Source organism: Carcharodon carcharias, chromosome 4, assembly GCF_017639515.1.
Source record: "Carcharodon carcharias isolate sCarCar2 chromosome 4, sCarCar2.pri, whole genome shotgun sequence".
Classification (NCBI taxonomy): domain Eukaryota; kingdom Metazoa; phylum Chordata; class Chondrichthyes; order Lamniformes; family Lamnidae; genus Carcharodon; species Carcharodon carcharias.
Genome location: NC_054470.1, coordinates 61,068,763 through 61,081,108, shown reverse-complemented (window position 1 = coordinate 61,081,108; position 12,346 = coordinate 61,068,763).

Below are 12,346 nucleotides of genomic sequence, written 5' to 3'. Positions count from 1 at the left end.
TGGCTGGGTGCGAGGGTGTCTGGGTGAATGGCTGGGCGCGAGGATGTCTGGGTGAGCGGGTGGGCATGAGGGTGTCTGTGTGAGTGGCTGGGCATGAGGGTTTCTGGGTGAGCGGGGGGGTGTGAGGGTGCCTGGGTGAGTGGCTGTGTGCGAGGACGTCTGGGTGAGCGGGTGGGTGTGAGGGTGTCTGGGTGAGTGAGTGAGTATAAGCGTGTCTGGTTGTGTGAGTGAGTGTGAGGGTTGCATGGGTGAGTTAGGTGGTGTGAGGGTGTCTGGGTGTGAGGGTGGGTGTGAGGGTGTCTCGGTGAGTGGGCGGGTGTGTATGTGGCTGGGTGTAAGGGTGGGTGTGAGGGTGTCGGGCAGAGTGAGTGAGTATGAGGATGGCCGAGTGAGTGAGTGTGTGTGAGGGTGGCTGGGTGAGTGGGGGTCTGTGAGGGTGTCTGTGTGTGAGGGTGTGTGTGAGGGTGTCTGGATGAGTGGGCGTTTATGTGTGTGGCTGGCTGTAAGAGTGGGTGCGAGGGTGTCTGGATGAGTGAGTGGGCGTGAGGCTGTCTTGGTGAGTGGCTGTGTGCGAGGGTGTCTGGGTGAGTGGCTGGGCATGAGGGTGTCTGGGAGAATAGCTGGGTGCGAGGGTATCTGTGTGAGTGGCTGGGCGTGAGAATGTCTGGATAAATGGGTGGCCGTGAGGGTGTCTCTGTGAGTGGCTGTGTGGGAGGATGTCTGGGTGAGCGGTTGGGTGTGAGGGTGTCTGGGTGTGAGGGTGGGTGTGAGGGTGTCTGATTGAGTGGGGGGGTGTGTGTGTGTGGCTGGGTGTAAGGGTGGGTGTGATGGTGTCTGGGAGAGTGGGTGGGTGTGAGGGTGGGTGTGAGGGTGTCTGGGTGAGTGGGCGGGTGTGTGTGTGGCTGGGTGTAAGGTTGGGTGTGATGGTGTCTGGGAGAGTGGGTGGGTTTGAGGGTGGGTTTGAGCGTGTATGTGTGAGTGGGTGGGTGTGAGGGTGTCCGGGTAAGTGGCTAGGTGTGAGGGTGTCTGGGTGAGTGGCTGGGTGTAAGGGTGTCTAGGTGAATGGCTGGGTGTGAGGGTGTCTTGGTGAGTGGGCGGGTGTGAGGGTGAGTGGTTGGATTTGAGGGTGTCTGGGTGAGTGATTGAGTGAGTATGAGGGTGGCTGCGTGAGTGAGTGAGTGTGAGGGTGTCTGGGTGAGTGGCTGGGCATGAGGATGTCTGGGTGAGCGGGTGGGTGTGAGGGTGTCTTGGTGAGCGGGTACGTATGATGGTGTCTTGGTGATTGAGTGAGTGTGAGGGTGCCTGGGTGAGTGGGTATGTGTGAGAGTGTCTGGTTGAGTGGCTGGGTGTAAGGGTGTCTGGGTGAATGGGTGGGTGTGAGGGTGTCTGTGTGGTTGTGAGGGTGTCTGGTTGAGTTGGCGGGTGTGAGGGTGTCTGGGTGAGTGAGTGAGTATTAGGGTGGCAGGGTGAGTGAGGGAGGGTGAGGGTGGCTGTGTGAGTGGGGGTCTGTGAGGGTGTCTGGGTCTGAGGGTGGATGTGAGGGTGTCTGGGGGAGTGGGCGGGTGTGTGTGTGGCTGGGTGAAAGGGTGGGTGTGAGGGTTGCTGGGTGAGTGAGTGGGCGTGAGGTTATCTGGGTGAGTGGCTGGGTGCTAGGGTGTCTGTGTGAATGGAAGGGCGCGAGGGTGTCTGGATGGGTGGGTGGGCGTGAGGGTGTCTGTGTGAGTGGCTGGGTGCGAGGATGTCTGTGTGAGCGGGTGGGTGTGAGGGTGTCTGGGTAAGTGAGAGAGTGTGAGGGTGTCTGAGTGGGCATGAGGTTGTCCTGGTGAGTGGCTGAATGCGAGGGTGTCTGTGTGAGTGGCTGGGCGCAAGCGTGTCTGGATGAATGGGTGGGCGTGAGTGTGTCTGGGTGGGTGTGAGGGTGTCTGGGTGAGTGGGCGGGTGTGAGGGTGAGTGAGTGGGCATGAGGTTGTCTGGGTGAGTACCTGGATGTGAGGGTGTCTGTGTGAGTGGCTCGGCGCGAGGGTTTCTGGATGAGTGGGTGGGCGTGAGTGTGTCTGGGTGAGTGTGAGGCTGTCTGGGTGGGAGGGTGTCTGGGTGAGTGGGCGGGTGTGAGGGTGTCTGGGTGAGGGGTGGGCATGAGGGTGGCTGGGTGAGTGGCGGGGAGTGAGTGTGTCTGGGTGAGCGGGTGGGTGTGAGGGTGTCTTGGTGAGCGGGTGGGTGTGAGGTTGTCTTGGTGAGTGAGTGAGTGTTGCGGTGGCTGGGTGAGTGGGTAGGTGTGAGGGTGTCTGGGTGTGAGGGTGGGCGTGAGGGTGTCTGTGTGAGTGGGTGGGTGTTAGATTGTCGGGGTAAGTGGCTAGGTGTGAGGGTGTCTGGGTGAGTGGCTGGGTGTAAGGGTATCTGTGTGAATGGGTGGGTGTGAGGGTGTCTGAGTGGGTGTGAGGATGTCTGGGTGGGTGGGTGGGTGTGAGGGTGTCTGGGTGGGTGTGAGGGTGTCTGGGTGAGTGTTTCAAAGTGAGTGTGTCTGGTCAGGTGTGAGTATGAGTGGGTGGGTGTGAGGGTTTCTGGGTGAGTGAGTGAGTGTGAGGGTGACTGGGTGAGTGGGGGGGTGTGAGGTTGGCTGGGTGAGTGAGTGGGCGTGAGGTTATCTGGGTGAGTGGCTGGGTGCAATGGTGTCTGTGTGAATGGCTGGGCGCAAGGGTGTCTGGATGAGTGGGTACGCGTGTGGGTGTCTGGGTGAGTGGCTGTGTGCGAGGACGTCTGGGTGAGTGGTTGGGTGTGAGGGTGTCTGGGTGAGTGGGTGGGTGTGAGGGTATCTGGGTGAATGGGTGGGTGTGAGGGTGTCTGAGTGGGTGTGAGGATGTCTGGGTGGGTGTGAGGGTGTCTGGGTGGGTGTGAGGGTGTCTGGGTGAGTGTTTCATTGTGAGTGTGTCTGGTCAGGTGTGAGTGTGAGTGGGTGGGTGTGAGGGTTTCTGGGTGAGTGAGTGAGTGTGAGGGTGACTGGGTGAGCGGGTGGGTGTGAGGGTGTCTGGGTGAGTGGGTGGGTGTGAGGTTATCTGGGTGAATGGGTGGGTGTGAGTGTGTCTGAGTGGGTGTGAGGATGTCTGGGTGGGTGGGTGGGTGTGAGGGTGTCTGGGTGGGTGTGAGGGTGTCTGGGTGAGTGTTTCATTGTGAGGGTGTCTGGTCAGGTGTGAGTGTGAGTGGGTGGGTGTGAGGGTTTCTGGGTGAGTGAGTGAGTGTGAGGGTGGCTGTGTGAGTGGGGGGGTGTGAGGTTGGCTGGATGAGTGGGTAGGCGTGTGGGTGTCTGGGTGAGTGGCTGTGTGCGAGGACGTCTGGGTGAGCGGTTGGGTGTGATGGTGTCTGGGTGAGTGAGTGAGTATGAGTGTGGCTGGGCGTGTGAGTGGGTGTGAGGGTGTCTGGGTGAGTAGCTAAGTGTAAGGGTGTCTGTGTAAATGGGTGGGTGTGAGGGTGTCTGAGTGGGTGTGAGGGTGTCTGGTTGAGTTGGCTGGTGTGAGAGTTAAATGGTTGGGTGTGAGGGTGTCTGGCTGAGTGTGAGTATGAGGGTGGCCGAGTGAGTGAATGTGTGTGAGGGTAGCTGGATGAGTGAGGGTCTGTGAGGGGGGTCTTGGTGTGAGGGTGGGTGTGAGGTGTCTGGGTGAATGGGCGGGTATGTGTGTGGCTGGGTGTAAGGGTGGGTGTGAGGGTGTCTGGGAGAGTGGTGGGTGTGAGGGTGGTCTGGGGTGAGTGGGTGCGTGTGAGGGTGAGTGGGTGGGTGTGAGGGTGAGTGGGTGGGTGTGAGGGTGGCTGGGTGAGTGAGTGGACGTGAGGTTATCTGGGTGAGTGGCTGGGTGCAATGGTGTCTGTGTGAATGGCTGGGCGCGAGGGTGTCTGGATGACTGGGTGGGTATGAGGGTGTTTGGGTGAGCGGTGTGTGGGAGGGTGTCTGGGTGATGGGGGGGTGTGAGGGTGTGGGTGAGTGGGTGGGTGTGAGGGTGTCTGGGGTGAATGGGTGGGTGTGAGGGTGTCTGTGTGGTTGTGAGGGTGTCTGGTTGAGTTGCGGGTGTGAGGGTGTCTGGGTGAGTGAGTGAGTATTAGGGTGGCAGGGTGAGTGAGGGAGGGTGAGGGTGGCTGTGTGGAGTGGGGGTCTGTGAGGGTGTCTGGGTCTGAGGGTGGATGTGAGGGTGTCCTGGGGGAGTGGGCGGGTGTGTGTGTGGCTGGGTGAAAGGGTGGGTGTGAGGGTTGCTGGGTGAGTGAGTGGGCGTGAGGTTATCTGGGTGAGTGGCTGGGTGCTAGGGTGTCTGTGGTGATTGGAGGGCGCGAGGGTGTCTGGATGGGTGGGTGGGCGTGAGGGTGTCTGTGTGAGTGGCTGGGTGCGAGGATGTCTGTGTGAGCGGGTGGGTGTGAGGGTGTCTGGGTAAGTGAGAGAGTGTGAGGGTGTCTGAGTGGGCATGAGGTTGTCCTGGTGAGTGGCTGAATGCGAGGGTGTCTGTGTGAGTGGCTGGGCGCAAGCGTGTCTGGATGAATGGGTGGGCGTGAGTGTGTCTGGGTGGGTGTGAGGGTGTCTGGGTGAGTGGGCGGGTGTGAGGGTGAGTGAGTGGGCATGAGGTTGTCTGGGTGAGTACCTGGATGTGAGGGTGTCTGTGTGAGTGGCTCGGCGCGAGGGTTTCTGGATGAGTGGGTGGGCGTGAGTGTGTCTGGGTGAGTGTGAGGCTGTCTGGGTGGGAGGGTGTCTGGGTGAGTGGGCGGGTGTGAGGGTGTCTGGGTGAGGGGTGGGCATGAGGGTGGCTGGGTGAGTGGCGGGGAGTGAGTGTGTCTGGGTGAGCGGGTGGGTGTGAGGGTGTCTTGGTGAGCGGGTGGGTGTGAGGTTGTCTTGGTGAGTGAGTGAGTGTTGCGGTGGCTGGGTGAGTGGGTAGGTGTGAGGGTGTCTGGGTGTGAGGGTGGGCGTGGGGTGTCTGTGTGAGTGGGTGGGTGTTAGATTGTCGGGGTAAGTGGCTAGGTGTGAGGGTGTCTGGGTGAGTGGCTGGGTGTAAGGGTATCTGTGTGAATGGGTGGGTGTGAGGGTGTCTGAGTGGGTGTGAGGATGTCTGGGTGGGTGGGTGGGTGTGAGGGTGTCTGGGTGGGTGTGAGGGTGTCTGGGGTGAGTGTTTCAAAGTGAGTGTGTCTGGTCAGGTGTGAGTATGAGTGGGTGGGTGTGAGGGTTTCTGGGTGAGTGAGTGAGTGTGAGGGTGACTGGGTGAGTGGGGGGGTGTGAGGTTGGCTGGGTGAGTGAGTGGGCGTGAGGTTATCTGGGTGAGTGGCTGGGTGCAATGGTGTCTGTGTGAATGGCTGGGCGCAAGGGTGTCTGGATGAGTGGGTACGCGTGTGGGTGTCTGGGTGAGTGGCTGTGTGCGAGGACGTCTGGGTGAGTGGTTGGGTGTGAGGGTGTCTGGGTGAGTGGGTGGGTGTGAGGGTATCTGGGTGAATGGGTGGGTGTGAGGGTGTCTGAGTGGGTGTGAGGATGTCTGGGTGGGGTGTGAGGGTGTCTGGGTGGGTGTGAGGGTGTCTGGGTGAGTGTTTCATTGTGAGTGTGTCTGGTCAGGTGTGAGTGTGAGTGGGTGGGTGTGAGGGTTTCTGGGTGAGTGAGTGAGTGTGAGGGTGACTGGGTGAGCGGGTGGGTGTGAGGGTGTCTGGGTGAGTGGGTGGGTGTGAGGTTATCTGGGTGAATGGGTGGGTGTGAGTGTGTCTGAGTGGGTGTGAGGATGTCTGGGTGGGTGGGTGGGTGTGAGGGTGTCTGGGTGGGTGTGAGGGTGTCTGGGTGAGTGTTTCATTGTGAGGGTGTCTGGTCAGGTGTGAGTGTGAGTGGGTGGGTGTGAGGGTTTCTGGGTGAGTGAGTGAGTGTGAGGGTGGCTGTGTGAGTGGGGGGGTGTGAGGTTGGCTGGATGAGTGGGTAGGCGTGTGGGTGTCTGGGTGAGTGGCTGTGTGCGAGGACGTCTGGGTGAGCGGTTGGGTGTGATGGTGTCTGGGTGAGTGAGTGAGTATGAGTGTGGCTGGGCGTGTGAGTGGGTGTGAGGGTGTCTGGGTGAGTAGCTAAGTGTAAGGGTGTCTGTGTAAATGGGTGGGTGTGAGGGTGTCTGAGTGGGTGTGAGGGTGTCTGGTTGAGTTGGCTGGTGTGAGAGTTAAATGGTTGGGTGTGAGGGTGTCTGGCTGAGTGTGAGTATGAGGGTGGCCGAGTGAGTGAATGTGTGTGAGGGTAGCTGGATGAGTGAGGGTCTGTGAGGGGGTCTTGGTGTGAGGGTGGGTGTGAGGGTGTCTGGGTGAATGGGCGGGTATGTGTGTGGCTGGGTGTAAGGGTGGGTGTGAGGGTGTCTGGGAGAGTGGTGGGTGTGAGGGTGTCTGGGTGAGTGGGTGCGTGTGAGGGTGAGTGGGTGGGTGTGAGGGTGAGTGGGTGGGTGTGAGGGTGGCTGGGTGAGTGAGTGGACGTGAGGTTATCTGGGTGAGTGGCTGGGTGCAATGGTGTCTGTGTGAATGGCTGGGCGCGAGGGTGTCTGGATGACTGGGTGGGCGTGAGGGTGTTTGGGTGAGTGGCTGTGTGGGAGGATGTCTGGGTGAGTGGGGGGGTGTGAGGGTGTCTGGGTGAGTGGGTGGGTGTGAGGGTATCTGGGTGAATGGGTGGGTGTGAGGGTGTCTGAGTGGGTGTGAGGATGTCTGGGTGGGTGTGAGGGTGTCTGGGTGGGTGTGAGGGTGTCTGGGTGAGTGTTTCATTGTGAGTGTGTCTGGTCAGGTGTGAGTGTGAGTGGGTGGGTGTGAGGGTTTCTGGGTGAGTGAGTGAGTGTGAGGGTGACTGGGTGAGCGGGTGGGTGTGAGGGTGTCTGGGTGAGTGGGTGGGTGTGAGGGTATCTGGGTGAATGGGTGGGTGTGAGTGTGTCTGAGTGGGTGTGAGGATGTCTGGGTGGGTGGGTGGGTGTGAGGGTGTCTGGGTGGGTGTGAGGGTGTCTGGGTGAGTGTTTCATTGTGAGGGTGTCTGGTCAGGTGTGAGTGTGAGTGGGTGGGTGTGAGGGTTTCTGGGTGAGTGAGTGAGTGTGAGGGTGGCTGTGTGAGTGGGGGGGTGTGAGGGTGTCTGGATGAATGGGTGGGCGTGAGGGTGTCTGGGTGTGTGGCTGTGTGAGAGGATGTCTGGGTGACCGGTTGGGTGTGAGGGTGTCTGGGTGAGTGGGGGTGTGTGTGTGTGGCTGGGTGTAAGGGTGGGTGTGAGGGTGGCTGGGAGAGTTGGTGGGTTTGAGGGTGGTTTTGAGCGTGTATGTGTGAGTGGGTGGGTGTGAGGGTGTCTGGGTGTTAGGATGGGTTTGAGGGTGTCTGTGTGAGTGGGTGGGTGTGAGGGTGTCCGGGTAAGTGCCTAGTTGTGAGGGTGTCTGGGTGAATGGCTGGGTGTGAGGGTGTCTTGGTGAGTGGGCAGGTGTGAGGGTGAGTGGTTGGGTTTGAGGGTGTCTGTGTGAGTGAGTGAGTATGAGGGTGGCTGCGTGAGTGAGTGAGTGTGAGGGTGTCTGGGTGTGAGGGTGGGTGTGAGGGTGGCTGGGTGAGTGAGTGGGCGTGAGGTTGTCTGGGTGAGTGGCTGGGTGCGAGGGTGTCTGGATGAGTGGGTGGGCGTGAGGGTGTCTGGGTGAGTGGCTGAGCATTAGGGTGTCTTGGTGAGTGGCTGGGCGCGAGGGTGACTGGGTGAGTGAGTGGGCATGAGGTTGTCTGTGTGAGTGGCTGGATGCGAGGGTGTCTGGGTGAGTGGCTGGGCGCGAGGGTGTCTGGGTGAGTGGCTGGGCGCGAGGGTGTCTGGATGAGTGGGTGGACGTGAGAGGGTCTGGGTGAGTGTGAGGCTGTCTGGGTGTGAAGTTGTCTGGGTGGGTGTGAGGGTGAGTGCATGGATATGAGGGTATCTGGGTCAGTGAGTGAGTGTGAGGGAGTCTGGCTGAGTGAGTGAGTATGAGGTTGGCTGGGTGAGTGGCTGGGTGTGAGGGTGTCTGTGCGAATGACTTGGTGCGAGGATGTCTGGGTGAGCGGGTGGGTGTGAGGATGTCTTGGTGAGTGAGTGAGTGTTGCGGTGGCTGAGTGAGTGGGTAGGTGTGAGGGTGTCTGTGTGAGTGGGTGGGTGTGAGGGTGTCTGAGTGGGTGTGAGGATGTCTGGGTGGGAGGGTGGGTGTGAGGGTGACTGGGTGGATGTGAGGGTGTCTGGGTGAGTGTTTCACTGTGAGGGTGTCTGGTCGGGTGTGAGTGTTTCTGTGTGAGTGAGTGAGTGTGAGGGTGGCTGGGTGAGCGAGTGAGTGTGAGGGTGACTGGGTGAGTGGGTAGGCGTGAGGGTGTCTGGGTGAGTGGCTGTGTGCGAGGACGTCTGGGTGAGCGGCTGGGTGTGAGGGTGTCTGGGTGAGTGGTTGGGTGTGACTGTTTCTGGGTGAGTGAGTGAGTATGAGGGTGTCTGGGTGTGTGAGTGAGTGTGAGGGTGACTGGGTGAGTGGGGGTGTGTGAGGGTGTCTGGGTGTAAGGGTGGGTGTGAGGGTGTCTGGGAGAGTGGGTGGGTGTGAGGGTGGCTGGGTGAGTGAGTGTGTCTGAGGGTGACTGGGTGAGTGGGGGTGGGTTAGGGTGTCTGGGTGTGAGGGTGGATGTGAGGGTGTCTGGGCGAGTGGGCAGGTGTGTGTGGCTGGGTGAAAGGGTGTGTGGAAGGGTGTCTGGGAGAGTGGGTGGGTGTGAGGGTGGCTGGGTGAGTGAGTAAGCGTGAGGTTACCTGGGTGAGTGGCTGGGTGCAAGGCTGTCTGTATGAATGGAAGAAGCGAGGATTTCTGGATGAGTGGGTGGGCGTGAGGGTGTCTGTTTGGGTGGGTGTCTGGGTGCGAGAGTGTCTGTGTGAATGGCTGGGCGCGAGGGGGTCTGGATGTGTGGGTGGGTGTGAGGGTGTCGGGGTAAGTGGCGAGGTGTGAGGGTGTCTGGTTGAGTGGTTGGGTGTAAGGGTGTCTGGGTGAATGGGTGGGTGTGAGGTTGTCTGGGTAGGTGTGAGGGTGCCTGGGTGAGTGTTTCATTGTGAGGGTGTCTGGTCGGGTGTGAGTGTGAGTGGGTGGTTGTGAGGGTTTCTGGGTGAGTGAGTGAGTGTGATGGTGACTGGGTGAGTGAGTGGGCGGGAGGTTATCTGGGTAAGTGGCTGGGTGCAATGGTGTCTGTGTGAATGGCTGGGCGTGAGGGTGTCTGGATGAGTGGCTGTGTGCGAGGACGTCTGGGTGAGCGGGTGGGTGTGAGGGTGTCTGGGTGAGTGGTTGGGTGTGATGGTGTCTGGGTGAGTGAGTGAGTATGAGGGTGTCTGGGTGGGTGAGTGAATGTGAGGGTGTCTGGGTGAGTGAGTGAGTGTGAGGGTGTCTGGGTGAGTGATTGAGTGTGAGGGTGGCTTGGTGAGTGGGGGTTGTGAGGGTGTCTGGGTGTGAGGGTGGGTGTGAGGGTGTCTGCGTGAGTGGGCGGGTGTGTGTGTGGCTGGCTGTAAGGGTGGGTGTGAGGGTGTCTGGGTGAGTGGGTGGGTGTGAGGGTGTCTGGGAGAGTGTGTGGGTGTTAAGGTGAGTTTGAGGGTGTCTGTGTGAGTAGATGGGTGTGAGGGTGTCCAGGAAAGTGGCTAGGTGTTGGGCTGTCTGAGTGAGTAGCTGAGTGTAAGGGTGTCTGTGTAAATGGGTGGGTGTGAGGGTGTCTGAGTGGGTGTGAGGGTGTCTGGGTGAGTTGGCGGGTGTGAGGGTGAGTGGTTAGGTGTGAGGGTGTCTGGCTGAGTGAGTGAGTATGAGGGTGGCTGAGTGAGTGAATGTGTGTGATGGTGTCTGGGTGAGTGAGTGAGTGTGAGGGTGGCTGGGTGAGTGAGGGTCTGTGAGAGTGTCTGGGTGTGAGGATGGGTGTGACGGTGTCTGGGTGAATGGGCGGGTATGTGTGTGGCTGGGTGTAAGGGTGGGTGTGAGGGTGTCTGGGAGAGTGGGTGGGTGTGAGGGTGTCTGGGTGAGTGAGTGGGCATGAGGTTGTCTGGGTGAGTAGCTGGGTGCGAGGGTATCTGTGTGAGTGGCTGGGCGTGAGAATGTCTGGATAAATGGGTGGCCGTGAGGGTGTCTCTGTGAGTGGCTGTGTGGGAGGATGTCTGGGTGAGCGGTTGGGTGTGAGGGTGTCTGGGTGCGTGAGTGAGTGTGAGGGTGGCTGTGTGAGTGGGGGGGTGTGAGGGTGTGAGGGTGTCTGGGTGTGAGGGTGGGTGTGAGGGTGTCTGGTTGAGTGGGGGAGTGTGTGTGTGGCTGGGTGTAAGGGTGGGTGTGATGGTGTCTGGGAGAGTGGGTGGGTGTGAGGGTGGGTGTGAGGGTGTCTGGGTGAGTGGGCGGGTGTGTGTGTGGCTGGGTGTAAGGTTGGGTGTGATGGTGTCTGGGAGAGTGGGTGGGTTTGAGGGTGGGTTTGAGCGTGTATGTGTGAGTGGGTGGGTGTGAGGGTGTCCGGGTAAGTGGCTAGGTGTGAGGGTGTCTGGGTGAGTGGCTGGGTGTAAGGGTGTCTAGGTGAATGGCTGGGTGTGAGGGTGTCTTGGTGAGTGGGCGGGTGTGAGGGTGAGTGGTTGGATTTGAGGGTGTCTGGGTGAGTGATTGAGTGAGTATGAGGGTGGCTGCGTGAGTGAGTGAGTGTGAGGGTGTCTGGGTGAGTGGCTGGGCATGAGGATGTCTGGGTGAGCGGGTGGGTGTGAGGGTGTCTTGGTGAGCGGGTACATATGATGGTGTCTTGGTGATTGAGTGAGTGTGAGGGTGCCTGGGTGAGTGGGTATGTGTGAGAGTGTCTGGTTGAGTGGCTGGGTGTAAGGGTGTCTGGGTGAATGGGTGGGTGTGAGGGTGTCTGTGTGGTTGTGAGGGTGTCTGGTTGAGTTGGCGGGTGTGAGGGTGTCTGGGTGAGTGAGTGAGTATTAGGGTGGCAGGGTGAGTGAGGGAGGGTGAGGGTGGCTGTGTGAGTGGGGGTCTGTGAGGGTGTCTGGGTCTGAGGGTGGCTGTGAGGGTGTCTGGGGGAGTGGGCGGGTGTGTGTGTGGCTGGGTGAAAGGGTGGGTGTGAGGGTTGCTGGGTGAGTGAGTGGGCGTGAGGTTATCTGGGTGAGTGGCTGGGTGCTAGGGTGTCTGTGTGAATGGAAGGGCGCGAGGGTGTCTGGATGGGTGGGTGGGCGTGAGGGTGTCTGTGTGAGTGGCTGGGTGCGAGGATGTCTGTGTGAGCGGGTGGGTGTGAGGGTGTCTGGGTAAGTGAGAGAGTGTGAGGGTGTCTGAGTGGGCATGAGGTTGTCCTGGTGAGTGGCTGAATGCGAGGGTGTCTGTGTGAGTGGCTGGGCGCAAGCGTGTCTGGATGAATGGGTGGGCGTGAGTGTGTCTGGGTGGGTGTGAGGGTGTCTGGGTGAGTGGGCGGGTGTGAGGGTGAGTGAGTGGGCATGAGGTTGTCTGGGTGAGTACCTGGATGTGAGGGTGTCTGTGTGAGTGGCTCGGCGCGAGGGTTTCTGGATGAGTGGGTGGGCGTGAGTGTGTCTGGGTGAGTGTGAGGCTGTCTGGGTGGGAGGGTGTCTGGGTGAGTGGGCGGGTGTGAGGGTGTCTGGGTGAGGGGTGGGCATGAGGGTGTCTGGGTGAGTGGCGGGGAGTGAGTGTGTCTGGGTGAGCGGGTGGGTGTGAGGGTGTCTTGGTGAGCGGGTGGGTGTGAGGTTGTCTTGGTGAGTGAGTGAGTGTTGCGGTGGCTGGGTGAGTGGGTAGGTGTGAGGGTGTCTGGGTGTGAGGGTGGGCGTGAGGGTGTCTGTGTGAGTGGGTGGGTGTTAGAGTGTCGGGGTAAGTGGCTAGGTGTGAGGGTGTCTGGGTGAGTGGCTGGGTGTAAGGGTATCTGTGTGAATGGGTGGGTGTGAGGGTGTCTGAGTGGGTGTGAGGATGTCTGGGTGGGTGGGTGGGTGTGAGGGTGTCTGGGTGGGTGTGAGGGTGTCTGGGTGAGTGTTTCAAAGTGAGTGTGTCTGGTCAGGTGTGAGTATGAGTGGGTGGGTGTGAGGGTTTCTGGGTGAGTGAGTGAGTGTGAGGGTGACTGGGTGAGTGGGGGGGTGTGAGGTTGGCTGGGTGAGTGAGTGGGCGTGAGGTTATCTGGGTGAGTGGCTGGGTGCAATGGTGTCTGTGTGAATGGCTGGGCGCAAGGGTGTCTGGATGAGTGGGTACGCGTGTGGGTGTCTGGGTGAGTGGCTGTGTGCGAGGACGTCTGGGTGAGTGGTTGGGTGTGAGGGTGTCTGGGTGAGTGGGTGGGTGTGAGGGTATCTGGGTGAATGGGTGGGTGTGAGGGTGTCTGAGTGGGTGTGAGGATGTCTGGGTGGGTGTGAGGGTGTCTGGGT